The sequence below is a fragment of the Pan troglodytes genome, chromosome X (genome assembly GCF_028858775.2).
Source record: "Pan troglodytes isolate AG18354 chromosome X, NHGRI_mPanTro3-v2.0_pri, whole genome shotgun sequence".
Taxonomy (NCBI): Eukaryota; Metazoa; Chordata; class Mammalia; order Primates; family Hominidae; genus Pan; species Pan troglodytes.
The window spans coordinates 55,935,760-55,953,183 of NC_072421.2; the positions used below are offsets into that span (position 1 = coordinate 55,935,760).

The 17,424-nt window shown below is 40.4% G+C and overlaps 2 protein-coding genes across 3 annotated transcripts in view; one reads left to right on the forward strand and one right to left on the reverse strand.

Annotated features, from left to right (window-relative positions):
- LOC129138752 (uncharacterized) overlaps positions 1-15,831 on the reverse strand; it is a 49,904-nt gene extending 34,073 nt beyond the window's left edge. Inside the window, exon 1 of one of the 2 annotated variants that reach the window (XM_054676646.2) lies at positions 15,642-15,831. The gene's annotated coding sequence lies outside the window, so the exon portion shown is untranslated. The remainder of the gene's footprint in view (positions 1-15,641) is intronic. The other variant, XM_063803983.1, reaches the window with a different exon arrangement.
- A 64-nt stretch (positions 15,832-15,895) lies between these two features.
- KLF8 (KLF transcription factor 8) overlaps positions 15,896-17,424 on the forward strand; it is a 381,472-nt gene continuing 379,943 nt past the window's right edge. The window contains exon 1 of the mRNA XM_063803977.1: positions 15,896-16,486. The gene's annotated coding sequence lies outside the window, so the exon portion shown is untranslated. The remainder of the gene's footprint in view (positions 16,487-17,424) is intronic.

Consider the following 17,424-nt stretch of genomic DNA (forward strand, 5'->3'; position numbering starts at 1 on the left):
ATTGCAATAAAGAACTACCTGAGACTGGGTAATTTGCAAAGAAAAGAGGTTTAATTGACTCACAGTTCTGCAGGTTGTACAGGAAGGATGGCTGCGGAAGCCTCAGGAAACTTAGAGTCATGGTGGGAGGCAAAGAGAAAGCAGGCATGTTTTACATGGAGGAAGCAGGAGAAAGGGAAAGAAGGAGGAGGTGCTACACACTTTTAAACAACCAGATCTCATAAGAACTCACTATCACAAGAACAGCAAGAAGGAAGTCCACCCACATGATCCAATGATCCCATGATCCCACCAAGCCCCTCCTCCATTATTGGGGATTATAATTCAACATGAGATTTGGGTGGGGACACTGAGCCAAACTATATCACATAGTTAGCAATTCTTTTCTTTTAGCACTTGAAAAATATTAAAGCATTACTCCTTTGTAGTCTCCATGGTTTTGGATGTGAAGTTCACTGTCATTTGAATTGGTGTTCCTCTATAGGCAATATGTTCTTTCTCTCTGGCTTCTATCAAGGTTTTTTTTTTTGACTTTAGTTTTCAGAAATTCAATCAAAATGTTGTCTTGGCATGTAAATCCTTGGGCTTTTCATGTTCGGGTTTCATTTACTTTTTAAATCTGTAGGTTTATATATTTTGACAAATATGGGAAGTGTTTGGCCATTATTTCTTCAAATACTCTTTCAGCTACACTTGCTTTTCCACTCTTTCTGGAATGCTCATCATACCAATATTGAAATTTTGGTGGTGTATAGGTTCCTGAGGCTCTATTCGTGCACTTGTGTGTTTTTGTCTATTTTATCTTTGTTTTCCATGTTGGGTAAAGTCTATTTTTCTGTCCCCAGGTTCACTGATTCTATCTTTTGCCATATCCTTTTTACTACTGAGCCCATCCAACTCACTATGTTTTTTCAAAATTCTGCTATTATGTTTTTCAGTTCTATATTTTCCATTTTTAATAACTTCTAATGCTTTGCTATCATTTTCTATTTTTTCATTTGTCTCAAGACAATTCATAATTGATTATTGGAGCTTTTTTTTTTTTATTGAGATGGAGTCTTGCTCTTGTTGCCTAGGCTGGAGTGCAATGGCACGATCTCTGCTCACTGCAACCTCCACCTCCCGGGTTCAAGCCTTTCTCCTGCCTCAGCCTCCTGAGTAGCTGGGATTACAGGTGCTCGCCACCATGCCTGGCTAATGTTTTTGTATTTTTAGTAGTGATGGGGTTTCACCATATTGGCCAGGCTGGTCTCAAACTCCTGGCCTCAAGTTATCTGCTTGCTTCAAGTTATCTGCCTGCCCAAAATGCTAGGATTACAAGTGTGAGCCACGGCACCCAGCCTGAAGCATTTTTCTAATGGCTTAAAAATCTTTGTTAGATAAATCTAAGTCAACATCTCAGTGTTGGCATATCTATGTTGTCTCTACTCATTCAAGTTGTGATTTTCTTGGGTTTTGATACTACAAGTGATATCTGATTATATCCTAAACTTTTGTGTATTATATAAGTAGTCTCAGGGTCTCATTTAAATCTTTTATTTTAGAAGGCAGTTGCCCTGTTTAGGTTTAGCATGTAGGTCCTGGCTTACTTTTGTTGGCTGAGGTTACAATGACAATTTAAGCGCAGAGCCTTTCTGGTGATATTTTGAGTGATTTCATACTGTCTGGGCTTCCATTGGTTTTGGCTGCTGCTGCTTGGGATGGTAGACTGGTTTCCCCAGGCCAGGTCCCTGAATATCTCTAGTTTTCTGGAAATCTGCAGGTGGAGAAGGAGTCTCATATTGCATGGTCCAAGATGCTTCCTCGGCAGGTAGTTGTAGCAAAAACTGCCTGCACCCTCACCACCACCACCACCAGTGTGGGTAGTGGAGAGAATTTCTTGAGCCAGACACTTGTGGTAAAATTCCTCTATTTGTGTCTCTTTGTTATATTTAAGTCAACATCTCAGTGTTGGTATCTCTTGATTGTCTTTGTTCATTCGAGTTGTGATTTTCTTGGCTTTTGAGATTACAAGTGATTTTTATTACATCCTAAAATTTTATTGGCTAAGGTTACGATGACAATGCTGTAGTGTCTTTAGGCATGTGAGGGGAGTGTTAGCCCTGCAGGATTCAAGAAAAATCTGATTGCCTTGTCCGACAGTCTCAGAGTGAAGAGAATCTCAGTACACATGGGTAAAAATAGGCCTCCAAGGCTGGGCTGTTTTGTAACTGGGTCTCTCTTGTTGGTTAGGCCTGCCCATGTGGTTATCTCTCAGCAGTCTCAAGACCTTCAGGGAAGGAGAGCACTTCCCCTGATCTCTTATATTTAGTAGGACTCCCAACGTACCCTCCACCTTGCTGGTGCTGTGACAGAGATTACCTTTGGATCCATATAATGAATGATCCCACTTGGGCTGTCTTTTGTTTCTAGGTAAGGAGGTTAGGAAATGCTGGGTCTGGGTCACCTTCTTCAGTTGTGGGATAGGGGGCATAAGATGCCCAGGTGGTATGTTGTTTCTTCATTCCTGAGATTACAAACCAGTTTACGTTTTTCCTACAACCTTCTTACCACATAGTACTCATTTGGATGTCTCCTGCAGTATTTCATGGGTTTATAGTTCCACTTAGTGGGTTGGAGCAGGGAGAACTGGATCTATGCCATCTTGTCCAGACTGAAAGTTCTCCAGGAATTTAATTTTTAGCAGGACATACTTAGAGACTTCATGCTTTACAATGAAAGGTTGGATTTCTAATGGCAAGAATTCCATGTACTGGTGGCTACTTGGCAGTACAGAGCACTGGAAAAACTATTCTCTCCCATAGACAAAGGCCATCTTTTAACCAAATGGCAGAGCAGTTACCCTACTCCCTGTGGGCTCACTGATTCTCAAGATGAAGGAGAGAGCAAGGGGCAATTTATTGAATTTTTCCATAAATGTTTTATTGATGAAATTCTAATTATAATTTGATATGGTTATTATTAGTTTAGTTCAATACATTTTTTGTAATACAGGTTTACTGTTGAGCAGAATCAAAATTTTTAAAGATAATATGTTGCTTAATTTGAGTTCAAAGTTAGTGTTCTCTATCATCAAAATTAATTGAAAATGTTTGTCAATGCTGATTTGTAATGAGACTTTATTATGTGAAAATTTTCATTACTTTTTAAACAGATAGGTACTGTCAAATACTGATATCAATCCATGTACCAGTGATATTTTATAACCCATTAAAAAATTGTGGTAAAATATACTAACTGTAAAATTTACCATTTTAACCATTTTCAAGACTACAATTAAGTACATTCACAATGTTGCACTAACTCTACTCATTTTCAGAGCTTTTTCATTATCCCAAAGAGAAATGACCTACCCATTAAAAATAACTTGCCATTCCTCCTTTTCCTGAGCCCTTGAAATCCTGTATTTTGTTTTCTGTTTGTTTCTATAAATTTGCCTATTCTATGTTCCTCATATAAGTGGAGTCATACAGTATTTGTTCATTTGTGTTTGTTAAAGATTCATCCATGTTGTAGCATGTATCAGAATTTCATTCCTATCTAAGGCAAAATAATATTCTTTGTATGTGTATACATATTACCTTTAGCCATCCATCAAGGAATATTTGGGTTATTTCACTTTTAAAAATTTTATTTCTACTGTATCTATTTAAGGTGTACAACATGATGCCTTGATATATATATATATATATATAATTAAATATGTAATTACTACAGTAAGGCAATTTGCTTATCTATCATCTCACATACTTTCCTTTCTTTTTTTGTATTGTAAGAGTACCTAGGATGGCTGGCAAGATGGCCAAATAGGAACAGCTCTGGTCTGCAGCTCCCAACAAGATCAATGCAGAACGTGGGTGATTTCTGCATTTCCAACTGAAGTACCTGGCTCATCTTATTGGGACTGGTTAGACAGTGGGTGCAGCCCACAGAGGACGAGCAGAAGCAGGGTGGGGCGTCATCTCACCCAGGAAGCACAAGAGGTCTGGGAACTCCCTCTCTTAGCCAAGGAAAGCCATGAGGGACTGTGCCATGAGGAACGGTGCATTCCAGCCGAGATACTACACTTTTCTGAAGGTTTTCACAACTTGCAGACCAGGAGATTCCCTCCGGTGCCTATGCCACCGGGGCCCTGGGTTTCAAGCAGAAAACTGGGTGGCCGTTTGAGCAGACACTGAGCTAGCTGCAAGAGTTTCTTCTCATACCTCAGTGGTGCCTGGAACACCAGCGAGACAGAACCGCTCACTCCCCTGAAAAGGGGGCTGAAGCCAGTGAGACAAGTGGTCTATCTCAGTGGATCCCACCCCCACAGAGCACAGCAAGCTGAGATCCACTGGCTTGAAATTCTTGCTGACAGCACAGCAGTCTGAAGTCAACCTAGGACACTCCATCTTGGTGAGGGGAGGGGTGTCTGACATTACTGAGGCCTGAGTGGGCGGTTTTCCCCTCACAGCATAAACAAAGCCACCGGGAAGTTCGAACTGGATGGAGCCCACCGCAGCTTGGTAAAGCCGCTGCAGCCAGACTGCCTCTCTAGATTCTTCCTCTCTGGGCAGGGCATCTCTGAAAGAAAGGCAGCAGCCCCAGTCAAGGGCTTATAGATAAAACTCCCATCTCCCAGAGACAGAGCACCTGGGGGAAGGGGCGGCTGTAGGCACAGCTTCAACAGACTAAAATGTTCCTGCCTCTGAAGAGAGCAGCAGATCTCCCAGCACAGAGCTTGAGCTCTGCAAAGGGACAGACTGCCTCCTCAAGTGGCTCCCAGACCCCCGTGCCTACTGACTGGGAGACACCTGCCAGCAGGGGTGACAGACACCTCATACAGGAGAGCACTGGCTGGCATCTGGCGGGTGCCCCTCTGGGACAAAGCTTCCAGAGGAAGGAACAGGCAGCAATCTTTGCTGTTCTGCAGCCTCCACTGGTGATACCCAGGCAAACCACATCTGGAGTGGACTTCCAGCAAACTCTAGCAGACTGACTGTTAGAAGGAAAACTAACAAACAGAAAGGAATAGTGTCAACATCATCAAAAAGACTGTCCACACCAAAACCCCATCCGAAGGTCACCAACATCGAAGAACAAAGGTAGATAAATCCATGAAGATGGGAAGAAACCAGCGTAAAAAGGTGGAAAACTGCAAAAACCAGGATGCCTCTTCTCCTCCAAAAGATCACAACTCCTCACCAGCAGGGGAACAAAACTAGATGGAGAATGAGTTTGACGAATTGACAGAAGTAGGCTTCAGAAGGTGGGTAATAACAAACTCCTCCGAGCTAAAGGAGCATGTTCTAACACACTGCAAGGAAGCTAAGAACATTGAAAACAGGTTCGAGAAATTGCTAACTGGAATAACCAGTTTAGAGAAGAATATAAATGACCTGATGGAGCTGAAAAACACAGCACAAGAACTTCGTGAAGCATACACAAGTATCAATAGCCGAATCAATCAAGTGGAAGAAAGGATATAAGAGATTGAAGATCAACTTAATGAAATAAAGTGTGAAGACAAGATTAGAGAAAAAAGAATGAAAATAACAAACAATGACTCCAAGAAATATAGGAATATGTGAAAAGACCAAACCTACATTTGATTGGTGTACCTGAAAGTAATGGGGAGAATGGAAACAAGTTGGAAAACACTCTTCAGCATACTATCCAGGAGAACTTCCCCAAAGTAGCAAGGCAGGCCAACATTCAAATTCAGGAAATACAGAGAACGCCACAAAGATATTCCTTGAGAAGAACAACCTCAAGACACATAATTGTCAGATTTACCAAGGTTGAAATGAAGGAAAAAATGTTAAGGGCAGCCAGAGAGAAAGGTCGGGTTACCCACAAAGGGAAGCCCATCAGACTAACAGCGGATCTCTCTGCAGAAACCCTACCAGCCAGAAGAGAGTGGGCGCAAATATTCAACATTCTTAAAGAGAAGAATATTCAAACCAGAATTTCTTATCAAGCCAAACTAAGCTTCATAAACGAAGGAGAAATAAAATCCTTTACAGACAAGCAAATGCTGAGAGATTTTGTCACCACCAGGCCTTCCTTACTAGAGCTCCTGAAGGAAGTGCTAAACATGGAAAGGAACAACTGGTACCAGCAACTGCAAAAACATACCAAATTGTAAAGATCGTTGACACTATGAAGCAACTGCATCAACTAACGGGCAAAATAACCAGCTAGCATCATAATGACAGGATCAAATTCACACGTAAAAATATTAACCTTAAATGTAAATGGGCTAAATGTCCCCATTAAAAGACACAGACTGTCAAAATGGATAAAGAGTAAAGACCCATCATTGTGCTATTTACAGGAGAACCATCTCAAGTGCAAAGACACATATAGGCTCAAAAAAGAGGGATAGAGAAATATTTACCAAGCAAATGGAAAGCAAAAAGAAGCATGGGTTGAAATCCTAGTCTCTGATAAAACAGACTTTAAGCCAACAAAGATCAAAAAAGACAGCAGAACATCAAAAAGGTTATCCACCATGATCAAGCCGGCTTCATCCCTGGTATGGAAAGCTGGTTCAACATACGCAAATCAATAAATGTAATTCATCACATAAACAGAACGAATGACAAAAACCACATGATTATCTCAATAGATGCAGAAAAGGCTTTTGACAATATTCAACACCCCTTCATGCTAAAAACTCTCAATAAACTAGGCATAGATGGAATGTATCTCAAAATAGTAGGAGCTATTTATGACAAACCCACAGCCAATATCACACTGAAGGGGCAAAAACTGGGAGCATTCCCTTTGAAAACCGGCACAAGACAAGGAGGCACTCTCTCACCACTCCCATTCAACATAGTATTGGAAGTACTGGCCAGGGCAATCAGGCAAGAGAAGGAAATAAAGGGCATTCAAATAGGAAGAGAGGAAGTTAAATTGTCTCTGTTTGCAGATGACATGATTGTATATCTAGAAAACCCCATAGTCTCAGCCCAAAATCTCCTTAAGCTGAAAAGCAACTTTGACAAAGTCTCAGGATAAAAAATCAATGTGCAAAAATCACAAGCATTCCTATACACTAATAATAGATAGAGAGCCAAATCATGAGTGAAATCCCATTCACAATGGCTACAAAGAGAATAAAATACCCAAGAATACAACATACAAGGGATGTGAAGGATCTCTTCAAGGAGAACTTCAAACCACTGCTCAAGGAAATAAAAGAGGACACAAACTAAGGAAAAAACATTCCATGTGCATGGATAGGAAGAATCAATATAGTGAAAATGGCCATATTGCCCAAGGTTATTTATAGATTCAATGCTATCCCCATCCAGCTACCATTGACTTTCTTCACAGAATTAGAAAAATCTACTTTAAATTTCATGTGAAAGCAAAAAAGAGTCCACATACCCAAGAGAATCCTAAGCAAAAAGAGCAAAGCTGGAAGCAATGCTACCTGACTTCAAACTATACTACAAGACTACAGTAAGCAAAACAGCATGGTACTGGTACCAAAACAAATATATAGACCAATGGAACAGAGCAGAGGCCTCAGAAATAAAACCACACAAGTATAACGATCTGATTTTTGACAAACCTGACAAAAACAAGCAATGGGGATAGGATTCCCTATTTAATAAATGGTGTTGGGAAAACTGGCTAGCCATATGCAGAAAACTGAAACTGGACCCCTTCCTTACACCTTATACAAAAATTAGCTCAAATGGATTAAAGGCTTAAATGTAAGACCTAAAACCATAAAAACTTTAGAAGAAAACCTAGGCAATACCATTCAGGACATAGGCATGGGCAAAGACTTCATGACTAAAACACCAAAAGCAATGGCAACAAAAGCCAAAATTGACAAATGGTATCTAATTCAACAAAGAGCTTCTGCACAACAAAAGAAACTATCATCAGAGTGAACAGGCAACCTACAGAATGGGAGAAAATTTTTGTAATCTGTCCCTCTGACAAAGGTCTAATATCCATAATATATAACGAACTTAAACAAATTTACAAGAAAAAATCAAACAACCCCCTCAAAAAGTGGGTGAAGGATATCAACGCTTTTCAACAGAAGACATTTATACAGCCAACAAACATATGAAAATAAGCTCATGATCACTGGGCATTAGAGAAATGCAAATCAAAACCACAATGAGATACCATCACACGCCAGTTAGAATGACAATCATTAAAAAGTCAGGAAACAACAGGTGCTGGAGAGGATGTGGAGAAATAGGAACACTTTTACACTGTTGGTTGGAGTGTAAATTAGTTCAACCATTGTGGAAGACAGTGTGGTGATTCAAGGATCTAGAACCAGAATAGCATTTGTCCCAGCAATCCCATTACTGGGTATATACCCAAAGGATTATAAATCATTCTAGTATAAAGACACATGCACACGTATGTTTACTGCAGCACTGTTCACAATAGCAAAGACTTGGAACCAACCCAAATGCCCATCAATGATAGGCTGGATAAAGAAAATGTGGCACATATACGCCATGGAATACTATGCAGCCATAAAAAAGATGAGTTCATGTTCTTTGCAGGAACATGGATGAAGCTGGAAACCATCACTCTTGGCAAACTAACACAAGAGCAGAAAACCAAACACTGCATGTTCTCACTCATAAGTGGGAGTTGAACGATGAGAACACTTGGACACAGGGAGGGGAACATCACACACCGGGGCCTGTTGCGGGGTGGGGGTCTAGGAGAGGGATAGCATTAGAAGAAATATCTAAGGTAGATGACAGGTTGACAGGTGCAGCAAACCTCCATGGCACGTGTATACCTATGTGACAAACCTGCATGTTCTGCACATGTATCCCAGCACTTAAAGTATAATAATAATAAAAAAGAGTACCTAAAATGTAGTGTCTTAAAAAATTTCTGGTATACAATATTATTAACTATAGCCCTCATGCTGTACATTACATCTCTAGACTTATTCATCCTACACAACTACAACTTCATACCCTTTAACCTACATCCCCTCATCTCTCCTCCTCCCTTCTCCCACTGCCTCTGGTAACCACCATTCTACTGTGTGTTTCTACGTATTATACTTGATCTTTTTCTAGATGCCACAAATAACAGAGATCATGCAATATTCTTTTTTCTGTGTTTGTCTTATTTCACATAACATAATGTTTTCCATGTTCATCCACATTATTGCAAACAAAAAAAACCTCCTTTTTAAAGGCTGAATAATATTTCATTACGTGTGTGTGTATACACATGCTACAATTACTTTATTCATCTGTCAATGGACACTTAGGTTGATTTGATAACTTGGCTATTGTGAATAATTCTGTAATGAACATTGTGAGTGCACATATCTCTGAGCTGCTGATTTCATTTTGTTTGGGTATATACAGAAGAGGGATTATTGATGGGTCATATGGTAGTTCTGTGGATTGAAATAATTAATATTATTAAAATGCTAATGCTGCCTAAAGCAAGGTAAAGATTCAATGTGGTCATTACCAAAATTCCAACGGCATTTTTCTCACAAAATAAAAAAAAGTTCTGTAATTACTACAGAACTACAAAAGGCCTGAAACTGAGGACAGTATATATATTGATTTTTTTAAATCTGATGACCAAGACAGCTACTAAGTGACTAATGGGTGGGTAGCATATGTGGTGTGGATAAGCTGGACAAAGGGATGATTCACATCCCAGGTGGGAGGGAGTGGGAATGCTCGAGATAGTATGAGATTTCATCACATTACTTAGAATGCACACAATTTAAAACAAATGAATTGTTTATTTCTGGAATTTTCTATTTAATAATTGTGTGTCACAGTTAACCATGGGTAACTGAAACTGCTTAGAGTAAAACTGTGAGTATCAGGGCATTACTGTACCTAGGATTGGAATTACTGGAATATGTGGTAATTCTATGTTTAACTTTTTGAGGAGCCATCATACTGTTTTCCAAAGCAAATGCACCACTTTACATTCCCACGAGCAATGCATAAGGTTTCCAATTTCTCCATATCCTCACCAACACTTACTTTCCAATTTTTAAAATTATAACCAGCATAGTGAGTTTAAAGTGCCATTTCACTGTGGTCTCGATTTGCATTTCCCTTAATGAATAATGATGTTGAGCATCTTTTTATATGCATATTGGCAATGTGTTTATCTCCTTTGGAGAAATGTCTATTCAAGTCCTTTGCCCATTTTTATATTGAGTTGCTTTTTGTTGCTGTTGGTGTTTTAGGGGTTCTTTATAATTTCTGAATATTAATTCCTTATCAGATATATGATTTGCAAATATTTCTCTCATTCTAGAGGTCATTTTTGCACTCTTCTGATAGTGTTCTTTGCTGCACAAAAGTTTTTAATTTTGATGAAGTCCAATTTATCAATTTTTTCCTTTGGTGTCATATCCAAGAAGCCATCGTAAAGTCCAATTACATGAAGCTTTTTTCTCACGTTTTATTCTAAAAGTTTATTAGTTTTAGTTCTTATGTTTAGGCCTTTGATCCATTTTGGGTTGATTTTTGCATATAGTGTAAGGTAAAAGCCCAATTTCATTCTTTTGCATGCTGTTATCCAGTTTTCCCAGCACCATTTGTTAAAAAGGCAGTTCTTTCCAAAGTATTGACTTTTAAAGTTGACTTTAAGATGACTCTTTTACTTTCTCCAGGTTGATGGCTATTTTTCTTAAAATTTGTAAGAACACTTTATATATTAAAGACATTAACCTTTGTTGCATTGCTGCAAACTTTTCACCCAATTTGTCTTTTGCCTTTTATTTTTACTTATAGTATGTGTATTAGTCTGTTCTCACGCTACTGATAAACACATATCTGAGACTGGGAAATTTACAAAAGAAAGAGGTTTAATGGATTTACAGTTCCATGTGGCTGGGGAAGCCTCACAATCATAGTGGAAGGCAAGTAGGAGCAAGTCACATCTTACATGGATGGCAGCAGTCAAAAAGAGCTTGTGCAGGGAAACTCTCATTTTTAAAAACATCAGATCTCATGAGACTCATTCACTATCACGAGAACAGTGCAGGAAAGACCCGCCCTCATAATTTAATCACCCGCCACCAGCTTCCTCCCACAACATGTGGGAATTGTGTGAGTTACAATTCACGATGAGATTTGGGTGGGGATACAGCCAAACCATATCAATATGTGGTAGAATGTTTAAATTTTGTCCATAAACAAATCTGCCACTTTGTGGTTTTTGCTACTGGGAAAATGTTTTAAAATAGTATTCACATTCCAATATTTAAAAAATATATTCTCCTCTGATCCCTTATAGTTTTTTAAAACATTGTTAATGGACTTCAGATATTAAAAAATGGGTTAATGATAATCGATGGTTCTTGACACACTATTATTGGTCTATTTATGTCATTTCCTTTTTAAATAATATAACAAATACATGTGAACCCATCACCCAACCCAAAACCTAGTACATTACCAATAACTCATATCTACCTCTGGTATCTTTTCTATCCCATTCTCCTACCTCCCTAACAGAAGTATCCTGAGATTATATCAATACATCCCTTGCCTTAAAAAGTTTTATCTTATATGTATGTATGAACAGACAATATACTGTTTACTTCTGCTTGTTTTTGAACTTTATAAATCGATATTAAACCATATACTGTCTTTTAAGAATTGCTCTGTTCACTCAATATTTTGGTATTAAGATCTGTCCATTGTGTTGCATTAACTTGTAGTTAATTTTTACCTGAATAATTAATAGAAACAAGCTAGGTGCACTGTGAGTATAAGAGTATTTGAGTGAAAGAACAGCATGTGTGATGGCCCTGGGATGAGAAAAAGCATACCAAATTTGAGGAATTATAGAAAAGAAGGTCAGTGACTCTGGTGTCCTGAGGCCTGGAGGAAGGGTGACAGAAGATGAGTTAGGAGAAGCAGCCAAGGGATAGATCATACAAGGCCTTGTAGGCCATGGTAAAGATGTAGACTTTTATCACAAGTGCACTGGAAGACATTATGCAGGGTAACAACATGATCTGGTATGCAATTACTAAAGATTAATCTGGATACTTATAAACAGTTGATTGAGACAGGTGACAAAAATTCAATCTTAAGGTGTTGCAATTATTGTCCCCATTTGACAGATGTGAAAACTAAGGCTCACAGAGGTTAAGTAACTTTCCTGTATTACACAGCTACTACATGACAGAACCATGATATACACAAACGTGGTATGACTTCAGAGCTTGCTTTTTTAACAGTGATACCACATATGGATCTAGAGTTTAGAGGGGTTTGGTTTTGGGATATAAATTTAGGAATTCATCGGCTTATATTTAGAGTCACAGGACTGTATGAGATCACCTAGGGAGAGAATATAGACAGAAAAGAAGTTTAAGGAGAAGCCCTAAGGTACTCTAATATTTAGACTTTGGTAGAAGAGGAGAAAAGAAGACTGAAAAGGAGCAGCCAGTAGGATAAGAGTAAAACCATGGATTTTTCACATAGAAGTTAAGAGAAAAAGGCTGCTTCAAGAAAGTAGCAGTGATCGACTACTCCAAATATTGCTGAAAGGTACAGTGAGTTAAGGACTGAAAAGTAACTATTTGATTTAGCAACATAGAGGTAACTGGAGACCTTCAAAAGAGCCATTTCATTCATGAAGTCATGAAGAAAGAAGGCAGGTTGGAATGTATTTAAGAGTAAATGGGTATTCCCAGGAAGTCTGAAGTCACCCCAGGAGATGGAATCCACAGGAAAATTTCAGACTAGAAGCTCCTTAAGGGGAAGAAATGAGCCATCTAACTTCATGTGCTTGGAACCTAGCAGTTTTTTCTATGTAATAGTGTGCAATAATTTATTTCTTGAACCTAACCGAATTAGATGTGGCTTCTGTCCCCATCCTCAGGGAATTACATTCTAGTTGGGGAGGTAACAAAAAAATATAGCATGAGTGGATGAGGTGTTTTCTGTAAATGCAATCCAGACTACATATTAAATATGACCTCAAAATGGGTGTATAATCCTGAAGCCAAAACCATTTTGTAAGATACTTGGAAAACCACTCTTAGACATTTAGGGATAATCAAGAGCTTTCAAGTGTTGCCTTAACCAGAGGATAAATACTATATTTAACTATGTACTCTTGCCATGAACTCTTAATCATTTCTTCTTTAGCAAGGGTTGCAAACTAAAATGCATATACAGGCCAAACTGGTAACAAAAATAAGTGAAATGTTCAGGTGAGGGCTGTAATAAGCTGACGAGATCATGGCACATCTAGAGGGGCCAGGCACTGCTGATTTCCGACAGATTGACAGCACTCTGGAAAATAGGCTTAAGGATGAAAACACAGATTTTCATATATCCCTACATTTTTCAATGTTGATAATTTATTCAGTCAACACCTGCACAGGCACACATGCACACACACATATACATATACATTGCAGACAAACAAAACTTATCTGCTGGCCAAATTTAACTTATGGACTGTTGGTTTGTAACCTGTATTGTATAGCAATTTCCACAATTTTCAGGGTTGTCTCAATTTCAACCCAGTCTTAGCTTGCCTGATGCCAAATACTAAGCCCCTCTGCATCATCCTTACAAATAGCTCTGCCTTGATTCTCAGAAATAGTGTAAAAGTTCTCTAAAACTTAAAGCACAACAAAAAAAATAAAATAAAATAAATTAGCCAGGCATGGTGGCGGGCGCCTGTAGTCCCAGCTTCTCTGGAGGCTGAGGCAGGAGAATGGCGTGAACCCAGGAGGCAGAGCTTGCAGTGAGCCAAGATTGCCCCACTGCACTCCAGCCTGGGCGAGAGAATGAGACTCCGTCTCAAAAAAAAAAAAAAAAAAAAACCCACAAAAACACACACACAAAAGTTAGAGAAAGGGGAAATTTATTGAAAGAGTCCTTTCTTTGCCTATGGTCCACAGTGTTTAGCATTGTGCTGAGAATATAACCATGGTGTCTGTCAAAACTCCCTATAATATTATGCTCACGTATAAGTAGCAGCCTAGTAAAAGCTGCCTGGCATTCACGGCTAGAGGTCCAGAGATTTGGGCTGAGTAACCTCTATGAACAGGCAGATAGTTAAGGTTAGGACACAGTGGGTATAAGCAACCAATGACATGTTAATGACAGCTCAAGACAACCCTGAAAAAAAGATTGTTGTCCTCCTAAGTTTTCTCTTGTTGAGACTAAATAGCCCTATACTCTTCTAGTGGTGAAGGAAAATGGCTGCTTCTTATGACCCTGTATCAAGGTCATAGTTTACAAAATTGCTTAAACCACCCTTCTTGCTTTATGTAACCAATGCCCTTAATTTTATTCTTCCCTTCATCTTTAAATTAAGAACACAAGTCAACCATCAGCTATCAACTGCCAACCCTAAAAGCTAACCTGAAAGCACACTTCTACTATGTCACTGCTCCAATCATGTTGCCAACTCAGCCCAGAGGCAAGATATTCAAGCAGATGTTCTAAGGAAGAATAAATAGGGGAAGTTGTTCATATCAGGTGTGTATTTCTTTCTTGTTTTCTGTTTTGATTTGTTTATTGTTTACAAACAGATATCACCCAGCTAAATCCCTGATGATATTGCCTTTAATTGTTCTTTCAACAAATTTTTATTGAGTCCCTACTATATGACACCCACTGTTCAGTATGCTGTGGATAGAGCAGTGAGCAAAATAGATGATGTCCCTGCTCTTACTGAGCTTATACTCTAGTGGGAGACTTACTTTGTCACAGAAACAAACACACAGATTAAATTGTGATCTGTGCTGTGATAAAAAGAAAATGAGATGAGGTCACAGAGAGTGCCTGGATTGTGGGAGTTACCTTAATCCACATGGTAAGGGAACGCTTTCCTGAGATGTGTAGGATATTGGAGCCCACCATGGGCATAATCAGACAGAAGGAAAAGGAAGTGCAAAGGCCTTGAGGTGAGAGAGATCTTAATATATTGCAATGAAAAGGAGGTCAGCATAGCTACAGCAGTGTGAACAAGGTGTTTACAAATCAAGTCAAAGAGACAGGCAGGGGACAGGTGGATCTTGAGGGCCTTGTTGATAATATAAGACAATCTGGATGCTAACTGCAGTGGGAAATGACTGAAAGGTTTTAAACAGAGGTGCGACCTGGTCAGATTTGCCTTTTAGAAAGACTATTTGTTTGCTGGCTGTTGAACAGATTTTAGCAGGGCAGATGTGGAAGAAGGGTCACCAGTGAGGACACTCTTCTAGCCATCCATTTGGGAGATGGTGATGGTCAGGATCAGGGTCAGGGTAGTAGTAGTGGAAAGGGTGAGAAATGGTCAGATGCTGAACACACTTTTAGGACAAAGCTAACGGGATTTCCTCAATAATTGGATGAGACTTGTGAGAGAAGAATCAGGGATGGCTCCAAGATTTTTGGCCTAAGCAACCAGGTATTGTCATTAACTGAAGGGGGGGATGGCATTAAACATGATTTCTCATGGGTCATTCTGGAGTTCCAATTATACCTGTGGGATGGAACCTCAGGGCCCTTCTCTGACTTTGAGCTGCCTAGTTATGAGATGGGGCGGTAGTAAGGGACTGCTGTTTGGGTGAATTAGAGGCATAAGGCACATTTCTGGGAATCACCACCCTCTCTCCCTTCCCCTTCCCCATTCTAGTCAAAAACATGCAGACTCACACAGATGAGAGACGGAGAAGACTGAGCATCCCAGGATAGGCAGAAGGAAGAGTCCCCAGAAACTCCAGAGCTGTTGTAGCCACTTCAGTCCAAAGACTGCATGGGCGTGGGCGGCGCCAAGGGGGCGTCGCAGAAACTTTCTTAGGGATCTGGCAGCCTAGGGAACCAGTTTTACCGGAAACAAAGTAATGAAAAGAGATGCGGTGGGGTGTGGCGGGGCCTGCCCCCTGCCGGAAGAAGTTTGGGTGCAGCCCAGTATTCAAGCTCCAGGACAAAGGGGGCGGGGAGGCCGCCACTAGCAAACAACCTCAGCTTCATAAATCCAGCAGAAAGGTCCGGGGTATTGTTGAAAAGGTCGGAAGGACCAAGATTATGTCCGCCAGCCTAAGTGGGACGAACAACCAAGTTGTGCGATGCAGCTTTAAAGGGGCTGGTGATTGACAGAATGGTGTAGTAGTAGATGGGGTGGAGCCGCTGGGTGGGGTCGAGACTGGCAGCTGAGAGATACCAAAAGGAAGAAAAAAGAAAACCATTGCTCTTGATATTGCTAATGCCGGGGGAGGTAAGCTAACGAGAAAGTAGGGAAAAGGAAGGTTTTAGAGTTCACCTCCACTCCTTCCCCTGGCTAACACTCTTTACACTCTTCTGCCTTCCCTTGAGATAATTAAAATAGACTGTACACCGGCCCTAGTCGGTGCCCATTCCCCCTAACTCTTCACTCAACTACGTGTGTAGTCCGAGGGAGTGAGGACCCCGGGTCCAAGAGCTCAATCCCGGCCCCGCCCCGTCGGCCAAGGCCCCGGGGCTGGGAGGAGAGGATGCCTTCGGAGGCGCAGAATCCGAAAGTAAGTTCCTTTTATTTTGCCTTACCAACTGCCACCTCCCACTCCACCTTCCTTTTATCACCCTCTCTGGGCGGCGAAATAGCCTCTTTCAAGGAAAACCTTTCAGGGTGGAGCAGAGTGGGGTTGGTAAGAAGGGGAGGGGAAGGGAGGTGGTGCTTTAGAGCCTAGGGGAGCTACCACGGGCGGGACAGGCGCGCTCAGTTCGATGGCTGTGTGGTTGGATCCTTGATTTCTCCTCCAGGTATTAGAGCCTCGACTTCCTCCCTCCTGGCATTCTTTCTTTTTATCACCCTGCAGCAACCCTATCAGGTTGCCTGAAGCCTCTAGCTGTGAGCTAGGAGGGCTCCATCTTGCCTGGCTTCTTAAAGGGACAGTGCACTATTTAACTGGAAATTCAATTATGAGAAGGGTGGCAGTACCTCTATGTTGGAAGGAATTTGTGTGGCGAGAACAGCTTTTTCTTACTCAGACCAGCTTCCAAACTTGGTTCTAATATCCGTGTGATTCTTAGGAGGTGCACCGTGGGCAATGTTGCCAAGTTACACATTAGTTAACTGCAGCCAGTTGACTGCAGTTTTAGCTCAAAGGGAAAATTTCCATTTCCTGAAAGGCGCCATGGCAGTGCAGGTATCTTGAACAAATTCATTCTACAAATTTTGTTGAATGCCAGGTGCATTGCCTGTGGCTGATCACACTGCTGGGAGGTTTGTGTAAAATGTCAAGGCCATGCAGAGTGTTGTCAATGACTCCCTTTTTAACTGATTAGTAGCTTTCCCAGGATATGGAGACAAATGTTGAATTTGATTCCAACATTTTCCAAACATTTCTTACATGAATGGCTCAATGGTTCACTTTTATTGTCTTCTGTTCAGTACCAGGTGTCCATATGCTCAAAGCCAAGTGACTGGGAATTCCAGCTAGAAGAAATAGGAACTCAA